At 39.9% G+C, this 9703-nt stretch overlaps 1 non-coding gene across 1 annotated transcript; it reads right to left on the minus strand.

The window, feature by feature from the left end:
• Nucleotides 1-3458: 3458 nt before the first annotated feature.
• LOC109927976 lies at nucleotides 3459-9370 on the minus strand. The gene is made up of 3 exons (XR_007261572.1): nucleotides 9172-9370; nucleotides 5819-5992; nucleotides 3459-3656 (listed from the first exon to the last, which is right to left on the minus strand). It is a non-coding gene; the product is annotated as an uncharacterized LOC109927976 (transcript).
• Between the last annotated feature and the right edge of the window lie 333 nt (nucleotides 9371-9703).

Here is a 9703-nt window from a genome sequence, read left to right on the forward strand (position 1 = left end):
GTCTTTCTGTCTCTTTGGGCTGTATCTTATCGTTTACTCCCTACCCCACCCACCTCCCTATTTTCTGCATATAAACTGACATTTTCCCAGCCACCATCAGTTCTGAGGAAGGGTCACCAGACCCGAAACGTTAACTCTGTTTTCTCCTCCACAGATGCTGCCAGACCTGCTGTGTTCATCCAGCTCTACACCTTGTTATCAAAGAATATCAATGTTTATTACGCACAAAAGGGGAAAAATACATATAAGAACTGTGAAACAATTTTTTAAACAATTCAGCCCTTTACCCTCAACAATAAAACAATACCTTACAGACATTCAAAGTCCAGTGAAAATCTAGTGAAGATTTTCAAGTTTCTTGTTGCACTTAAGTGGTTGGACTTGGTTTCTTTGCAACAAACTTCTCAATTCACTCAATGCTATTTCTTCAACTAATACCTCTTCCCAAGAGCTTTAAACAAACTGCTAACACTGTTCACTTATTTCCTAACATGGATTTTTTAAACTCCTCTTCCACAGACTTCTGTTTCTGGAGCTTTCTCTTCCTGACAATATAACCACTCAAGACCTTTCTCCTACCACCACTTTGCAGACTGCTAGGTTAACAAGGACTTTACTGACATAGACCTGTCTTCTCTTGCAGAAACCTGTACAGTTACTAACCTCCTGCCTGGCTCTCTCTTTCTAAAAGAGCTGGTTCCTGTCTATGTCTCTGTCTTTGACTCCCTGTGTCATAGGGCACCTTGTTGCGAGACATCAGCACTTTTTCCCCCACACCCTTGTTTTTCTAAAACACTGAACTCTTCATAGAGTCATACAGCATGGAAACAGACCCTTTGGTCCAACTCATCCATGCCAACCAAGTTACCCAAATTAGTCCTACTTTAAATGCACGTATGTATGTTTCCAGATATCCTGTTCACTGAACTCAAAAATGAAACTTAAGTCCTTCTTAACATACATAACGAAGAAACAGAAGGCCCTGCCCACTTTAGAATGCAAATCTCCAAAGGAAATCATGAACTTTCATCACAATTGAACTAGCTTCCTCCTGTAACAGACTGTTTTCCACTGACTGAGCTGCATCTGAATCAAGTCCCTTTTTGGAAAAAAAACATTTTATAAATATGTGGACCATTATGGTGATTACAGCAGCTGATTGACCTTTCCCATGTTACAAGAGAATTACAACTTGACAAAGTAGCGCAAGTGTCGATCGGAGGAATTCCATTTCTAACAAGCAATCCTATTTTACATGCAATATATTCTAACATTATTGACGCTTTTTTTTTGGAACGTGAATGGGAAATAACATTTTGAATATGAAAACTGTGACTGCATAATTAAAGATATAAAACCTACCTGCTGAATCATTTTGCTTTTGACTAGAATAATGAGAAACTTTCATCCTCATTAACATGTTGCACATAAATATAAGCAGTCTTATATCCTTAAGCGTGCAGTATTACGGACCAGACCAAAACTCAACATTCAGAACATAGTCTAAACTCTAACTTTTTTTTATTTTAAAGGTTAATGTAAAGTGTTGCATTTCAGATACAATTCGCTTGGTTAAACTACCAGATTTAAAGCAAAACACATTTTATTCGAGTCATAGAGCTTTACAGCATGGAAGTAGACCCTTCGGTCCAACTCGTCCATGCCAACCTAAATTAATCCAGTCCCATTTGACAGCATTTGGCTCATATCCTTTTATACCCTTCCTACTCATATACCATCCAGTTGCCTTTTAAATGTTGTAATTCTAACAAACTCCAATGTCCAGAGATACTTGATACTAGACAGCAAAGGCAGCAGCTGTGCAGGTTACTGCTGGGTCAAACTGCAGTGTAGGTTTCTTTCTCCATTTGAATCACTGCCCATATGGTCACTGTCTTTGTCTCTCTTCCTCCTTTTTAAAGTGACATTGTTTTGATTTCTTTTTCCTCCCAAAGTTCCAAAATAATCTAACAGCTTAAAGAACAGTAATTACTGCTCCTAGTATTTGAGGAAATCAGTGCCAACACTGAAAATACCTCAAGGGAGCAGCTCTTACAGCCATAATGTTTTTCCCGTCCTCCATCTTGAATTACCCAGAGTTCCAACTTTTTAAAACAAAACCTCAAGGCCACACATGCTGTTTAGTCTAGTGGTTCTGGTAGACTGCTCGATAGCCCGCCTTAAAACCTCTCTTCAAAAAAACCTGCACAAAATAACCACTCTTAAAGCCTGGTATCATCACAATAACCAGGTACCAGTTAACGTGATGATTAAGCACAGTGAGGGACAGAAGAAATGTACAGCTACTGGCCCCTACACTCTGTTACATGATGACTGGTCTTGTCCAGGCAATGAATGATTCAAGAAAGAGAGAACCTAACAATTTCGCCTTGAAATTCAATTGCATTACCATCACTGAATACCACACAGAAACAATTACCAAATAACAACTATAGACCAAAAACACAAATGGACCTATCACACAAAAACAATGGCTACAAGAGCAGGTCAGAGGCTGGGATTCCATGGCGAGTAACTCACCTCTTGATGTCCCAAAGCCTGTCAAGAATCAAAGCTCAAGTCAGGAATGTGATAGAATACTCTCTCCTTGCCTTGGATGGTGCTGCCAACCATAATGAAGAGTATTTACACTAATCAGTCCATTTGATTGGCAGCCCATCCACCATCATTCACTCCCTCCACCATTGAAACACAGTGGCAACAGTGTGTACCACTGACAAGATGCAATGCAACAACTCAAGAAGGCTTTAGCAGCACCTTCCAAACCTGCAACCTACCACAAATATGGACAAGGGTAGCAGATGATGGAAACACCACAACCTGCAAGTTCCCCTCCAAACTACTCACCATCCTGATTTAGAACCATGTATGAAGCTATTCCTTCACTGTCACCAAGTCAAAATCCAGGATCCCTCTCACGAACACAATTCTAGCTGTACCCACACCACATGGACTATAGCAGTTCACCATCACTTTTGCAAGGGATTACGGATTGACACAGAAGCTGATTTGACAGTGATACTCACTTTCCATGAAATCATGTTTTTAAACATGTCTTCAGGACAACCTAAAAGCATTACACAACCATCGAGTACTGTCAAATTACATTTAAAAATTAAACAGAAAGAAAAAGTAAACTCGAGATCTCTACAGCTTTGTGACCTGAAAATGAATGAGTTTTAATTCAACAAAAACGAGGATATAAGGGTGAGAAAATCTCAGGACAGCATATTTTTGGCTAAGGAGAAACAATGGGGGGAAATAACACATCACCTTGATAAATATTATTGATGTGTTGTGCTGTTTGAGGTTGTGTAATCTTGTTATTATCATTGTCACGGTGTACTATTCTACCTGCTGTCCTTGAAAACATGGTTGAGTGTCCAGACGTTTGCCTTCATTTAATGTTAGCTAGCTCTGAAAGAATGAAAACTCGCTTTTTTTTCAAATGTTAATAAATTTAATGAAAAAGTATTGCTATTACAGAATTAATATTCAATTATATTGATTAAAATCTGACAGTTAACTTATTTACATGCCTGAAGAAGTTAGCAACAGACCCACGAATGAATGTACACCTTGTTCCCAACAGGATCAGATCAGTGCCTGGCATCGAGTAGCTTTCAGCCAGAAGCCTGCATTAAAAAAAACCAAAAACTGAAAAACTTGGCATCAGACAATTCACTCAACAAATTGGCTATAAAACATGATTTTGCATCTTCATCTTATCAAAATATACCTCCAAACAAAAATGGGGAAACGAGATCATGAGCTTTGTAAAACTAATGCTGACATTTTCCATCTTTTTGTCACCCTCTCCTGAAGGCAGTATTATAAACATCCTATAATTCTACAAGCAGCAGGAACTTAAATGGTCTTGCTTAAAGTGAGATCCATGAGCCAAATGGCTTCTTTCTCTGCCATAACAACTAAACATGAGCGCTGAGCTCCCATTGCCTCAGAGAGAGGGATTTTCAGTCAAGCTTGATTCCATCTGAACCTGAATCCTTACACACACCTTCCAGAATTTGATATAGTGCCCCAATGATCAGGTAATTCAACCAACAACTATTTTAACAAAGAAAATCTATTTTCTGTTAGGATACTAACAGATCACCTGTTAATTTCCAGAGCTTTCTGCATTAATTGGACGCCAAAAATCTCCCAGGTCTCGACACATCAATGTTACATCCTGTGCTATGATTGTCCGTGAAACTATCAGCACACTGCTCCACTGAAGCTGTTACTTCTACAGTCATGTCAAATTAATACAAAGCTTCCATTTGCCACTAGATGGAACTCTTGTGATTTAAATGTCCTCTGATTGTACTGAGTATTTTCATAAGTCTGATCATTGTGACAAACTCTGGAGCTTTTTTTTAAATTGGGGAAATCTTACTGCAACTGTACAAGGTGCTGGTGAGACCACATCTGGACCACAGAGAATTTTTTGGTCTCCTTATTGAAGAAAATATATTATTTCTTTGGAGGCAATTCAGAGAAGGTTCAGGAGGATGATCCCTGATTGTCTTATGACCAAAGACAAACAGGTTGCGACTCTACTCACTTGAGTTTTGAAAAATAAGTGGTGATTTCATTGAGACATTTAGGATTCTTAACAGGGCTTGACAGGGTAAATACTGAGAGAATGCTTCCCTTCAATGGGTGAGTGTAAGACCAGAGGGCACAGACTCAGAATTAAGAGGCAACGATTTGAGACTGACATGAGGAGAATTTCTTCTCTCATACTGTTGAGTGATTCTGGAATCCTTTGCCCAGAGAGCTGTGGGGACAAAGTCCTTTGTGTATATTTAAGGCTGAGATGAAACCAGTAGGGGAGTCGAGGGTTATGGGGAAAGGGCAGGAAAGTAGACACGAGAAGTGTCAGATCAGCCACGATCCGATTGACGGTGAAGCAGGCTCAAGTGGCCAATTGATGTACTACTGTTTCTATTTTTTATAGTCTTACACATTAAATATGTTTCTACACTTTAGTAAGTAATTATTGTCTATATAATGCAACCTGCGAAATGTGGCAAGCAATTTTCTAAAAACAGAAATACTAAAACGTACTCAGTTTCCAAAAGTCAACAAAATTAAGACATGTGGTAAAACTAAACATTTCCCTGTCTATTTAATACAAATCGCATACTGCTGTCAAAATTCAATTATTTCCTTGATGGATCTCACCTGCTGAATTACAAATGCGTTCTGAAACAAAATATGTTAACTGTAAAGGGAAGGAAGCCTCACTGGCATGGGCCATTTCCTCCATTTTTTGGCCATTGCCAGTTCTGTCTTGAAACTCTGTACTGAGTTACAGTTGCATGAGTGGTACATCACCCGAACAGCTCCCCATATGCAAACATTTGGACCAGAGTCTTGGTAATGAGGGACAGTTGACTACAGAGCACACTGCAGTCAAGCTTAATCCTGTCTTTCTATCGGAACTATTTACAAAAATTCCAGTTGTTGATTTTAAGTCTATTATGATTGAAAACCTTGTCAATTTTCTCCTACCCAGGTTTGTGGTCAGTTGTGATGCTGACTCTACTGCTAACTGATTGTGAACTATCTGTCATCAGATAAGCCACTTGGAACCATTGAGACAATCTGCATCCCCTGCTGATCTTGGTGGTTTAAGCAATTATGGGTGGATGAGCTGTTGATTTGCCTTTGGTATTACAGACCTCAACGCAGTCCCTCTTTCAGGTCATAACCATTTTGCTCAAAACTGTTATTTGAAGTAACAAATAAAATATTCTCTGACAGAATCAATGCTGTAGCTAAATTTTACCTCACCGAGTTGCTCAGTCATTGGTTTTGATGAAAACTTTTGGCCGTGAGAAAATTTTAATAGCTTCTTCAATTTCAGCCAACTTCTTTTCAAGGTCAGTACGTCGATTCCGCATGCCAATGGTATCCACTCTTACAGGGAACAACAGCAGTTGCTTGGTCAGCTGTTGTTGGGCTGAAGGATAAGAACAGATCAAACCAAATAAGCTTAAAAAAGTGTAATTAAAATAGATTACAAAAGCCATACCCCTGTGCAATCTCAATGATAAGACAACAGCTCCAAATATGTTTAATCAATCCCTAATATCACTCCTTGGAAAATGGTGAAAATACACAAGTCTAAATAACACCTGAAAAGATTTGTTGTTCAAGGTGGAAAAAGCGAGGCAATTGTTAAAACTCACTGCAGTAGCACGTTGGAAATCAAGCACCACTATTCCCAGAGTCATGACAAAAGTTGAAGATTTCAAAAAGTACACAAAGTTCCCGAACTGACCTGACTTTCGAGACCCTGATTGAGAGAAAACATGGACCTCATTTTTGAACTGAGCAAGAATGACTATTTATTGCAAGTAATTAGACTCTAGCTATACAAACAATTGTAAACCTTCGACATATAATACTCATTAAAACTCTATTCCCCTTATAGATTCCCCCTTACACACAGACAGTGTAAATTTTGGACAATTGGGGAAAAACTGGAAAGACAGTTCAGTAGTTTTTGTTCCCAAGTACTGTTGTTGAGATGATCCTTATGACTTTTCTGCTGTTCACTGCATTATTTTTCTCTGATTTCTTTCAATGGTTGGTGAGAGAATAAAAAAAAAGAGGTTTGTACAATTACTAATAGAATCTCTATCTTCACAGTTATAAGCCACAGCATAGGACAACTATTGGAACAATCACCATTTTCTTCAGGTGAGTTATGACTGCAGAGAACAGAAATACCAGTCCTGAACTGGGGAAAAACTGAACAGCTCTCTCTCTCTCTCTAACTCGTTCCTATCATCAAGCTGTTCATTTACCCGAGAACCAATCATGCAGTTGTTGGCAGGCAAAAATATCTCTGTCATTAATAATTGGTCACTAGTTCATAAAGCAATCTATTTCTTGTGGTTGGTTGGCTTGCCAAGCTTGTTCGTTATTCCACAGACATTTCATTACCCTGCTGGGTAACATCATCAGTGTAGCCTCCGATGAAGCGCTGTTGTGTTGTCCCACCTGTTATTTAAACTCTGGTGTCCATTGAGCTGGATCACCTCACTTCCGCTTTTCCTTTGCAATGGATACACTCCATTGTGAAGGAAAGCTGGAAGTGAGGTAATCCAGCTCAACGGACATTACAGTTTAAATAACAGGTGGGAAAACACAACAACGCTTCATCGGAGGCTGCACTGATGATGTTACCCAGCAGGGTAATGAAACATCGGCAGAACAACGAATCAGCTCGGCAAGCCAACCAACTACAACATCCACAACCTGGGCTGCAAATCTACCCTAAAATCTTAGATAATCTATTTCTTGTTGCCAGCAAAATCTGCATCACTGGTTCCAAATCATCTGCAACTCTACAAATACTGCTTGTTCAAATAGTTGTTTACGTGATGCCTGACATGTTCTAAGTGCAAGTCGCATTGGAGAGGCCAAGTAGCAAACGCAGGTGCATTGAGCTGCCTCCTGCCGGCTGATACACCACCAGTGGTACTGCCACTGCAGGAGTCCGTGATGGTTTTAAATTTTTTCAACACACTCCCTGTCACAGCTGACAATATTAGACTTTGGACGCAGAAAGATCCAGTCCTGGAAAAACTAAAACAGCTGGTGGTGAAAGGAGAAACCAAACAGCCGTCACAAACAGAATTGAAATCTTTTTGGACTCAGAGAGACCAGATCACAGTAGAGGATGGCATATTATTATGGACAGCAAGAGTGATTGTCCCGAGCAAAGTTACATCGATGGCCAGGATTGGATGCGGACATAGCCGTGTTGGTAGGGCAGTGCCCAGAGTGGCAACAATGACAGAAATTACTGGCAGCAGCTCCTCCACGTTCATGGGATTGGCCAGGTAAACTCTGGACTCAGTTACATATTGACTATGCAGGTCCTTTCATGGGCTCAATGTTCTTACTCATTGTGGGCACCCAATCATAGTGGCTGGATATGCAGAGTTCATTTGTCAAATACAGAGACAACCATAGAAAAACTGTGTGCACTTTTTGCAATATACAGACTCCAAGAAGTGTTGGTCACAGATAAGGGGCCATTGTTTACCAGCAGGAAATGAGTATCTCCTAAAGTCAAATGGTATTCAACATACAAGGACAGCTCCAAACCATCCATCATCCAATGGTCTGGCAGAAAGAGCAGTCCAAACTTTGAGGGCAGGCTTATGAAACAGTGTACAGCTTCACTAGATACCAGACTGTCCCAGCTCCTGTTACTGGACCACCCCTCATGCAACTACAGGGATAGCTCTGGCAGGGTCGCTGATGAGGAGACGAGTCCACACCAAGGCACATCTGATTGTCCTGGACTGTGTGTGTGTGTTGTGTGTTGGCGGGGGAGGAGGGTGCATACATGCTAACAAGCATGTGGACCATATGAAAGCTGCAAACTCACAAAAGGTACGAGAGCAAACTGTGCCTGGCTCCCCACCTGTCTTTCCGACTGCTATCTGGATGAACTGTTTTTAAAATAATTCCTCACAAAAGGTGTATCATAGAGTGAGTCAAAATCACAAAGCTATTACACCTTAATAGTTGGTATATCTGCACATGAAGCTGGTGCAGGAGAAACTATCACCTGCCTTCTACAGCTTTGACAAGAATTGATCGGCACAATATAACAAAAGATCGCAAATATGTCCATTTCATCAATGGGTGTCACACTGGAGTATCTGAACAAAATGTTCAAACAACAGGATTCCAGTAACGAGACACCCCCAAAATTCATGATCCTGGATGTTCACTTGAAGTATTTATGTACTTTATGGTACAGATATTGTGCTCAAATCAAGTTCCAATATCAGCTGGAGAACTCCAATCTTGTAGTGTTTGATTATCTCTGCATCATTTATATCAAATGGTTAGTCAGGATGACGGAGCAGTAGATGTCTCATCAAAACTCCACTGGAAACTAACCCTGAAAAAAAATTCTGGTTTTTAAAGGTGAACAGGTGCCAAAGACTAATTTTTACATTAACAAATTGCAGAATAAGCAGCAATTATGTATAGTCCTTAACCCAAGTCTGCACAGCAGTGCGTGTTCAGGAAATTGTTGAAAAAATACAGATTGATTAACAAACTTTAGGTTGATTGATGTGCTCCTCCTGATTCACAGGCTATCACACATACTTTGTTGCAGGGAACTAAGTGTTTCCAGACGTTCATTTTCTGGCATCCTAGTATGTCCAGGAGGCATGCTCGGATCAGGAATGTTCTTCTGATGTTCCTCTGCCTCTTTACGCCATTGATTTCTCCGATCAATCAAACTGGAAACAGTCAGAATATGAATTAAGTATCCTCAATCAAAAACTAGGAAAAAGGAAAATTCAATTAAAAGTGAGAAATGCACGGAGAAAGGTAAAGCATTTTATGACAACTCAGAATTATGTCTTTCAAATGAGAAAAAACAAAGCTAAAGATCACAACCAAAATGTAAAATCAATAAAAGGAGTAAACAAGATACATCAGGGACGAGTGATGAAGCAATGCCAACCTGGAGTTTTAAAGGCTTTAAGACCACAGAATGGAAGAAAGCCAAAGAGAATTGAATCGCTGGGAACAGGATAGAGAAAGGAACTCTGCAATCAAGTGATAACAAGGTGTAGAGCTGGATGAACACAGCGGGCCAAGCAGCATCAGAGGAGCAGGAAGGCTGACGTTT

Source organism: Rhincodon typus, unplaced genomic scaffold, assembly GCF_021869965.1.
Source record: "Rhincodon typus isolate 14 unplaced genomic scaffold, sRhiTyp1.1 hic_rhity00006799, whole genome shotgun sequence".
Lineage (NCBI taxonomy): Eukaryota > Metazoa > Chordata > Chondrichthyes > Orectolobiformes > Rhincodontidae > Rhincodon > Rhincodon typus.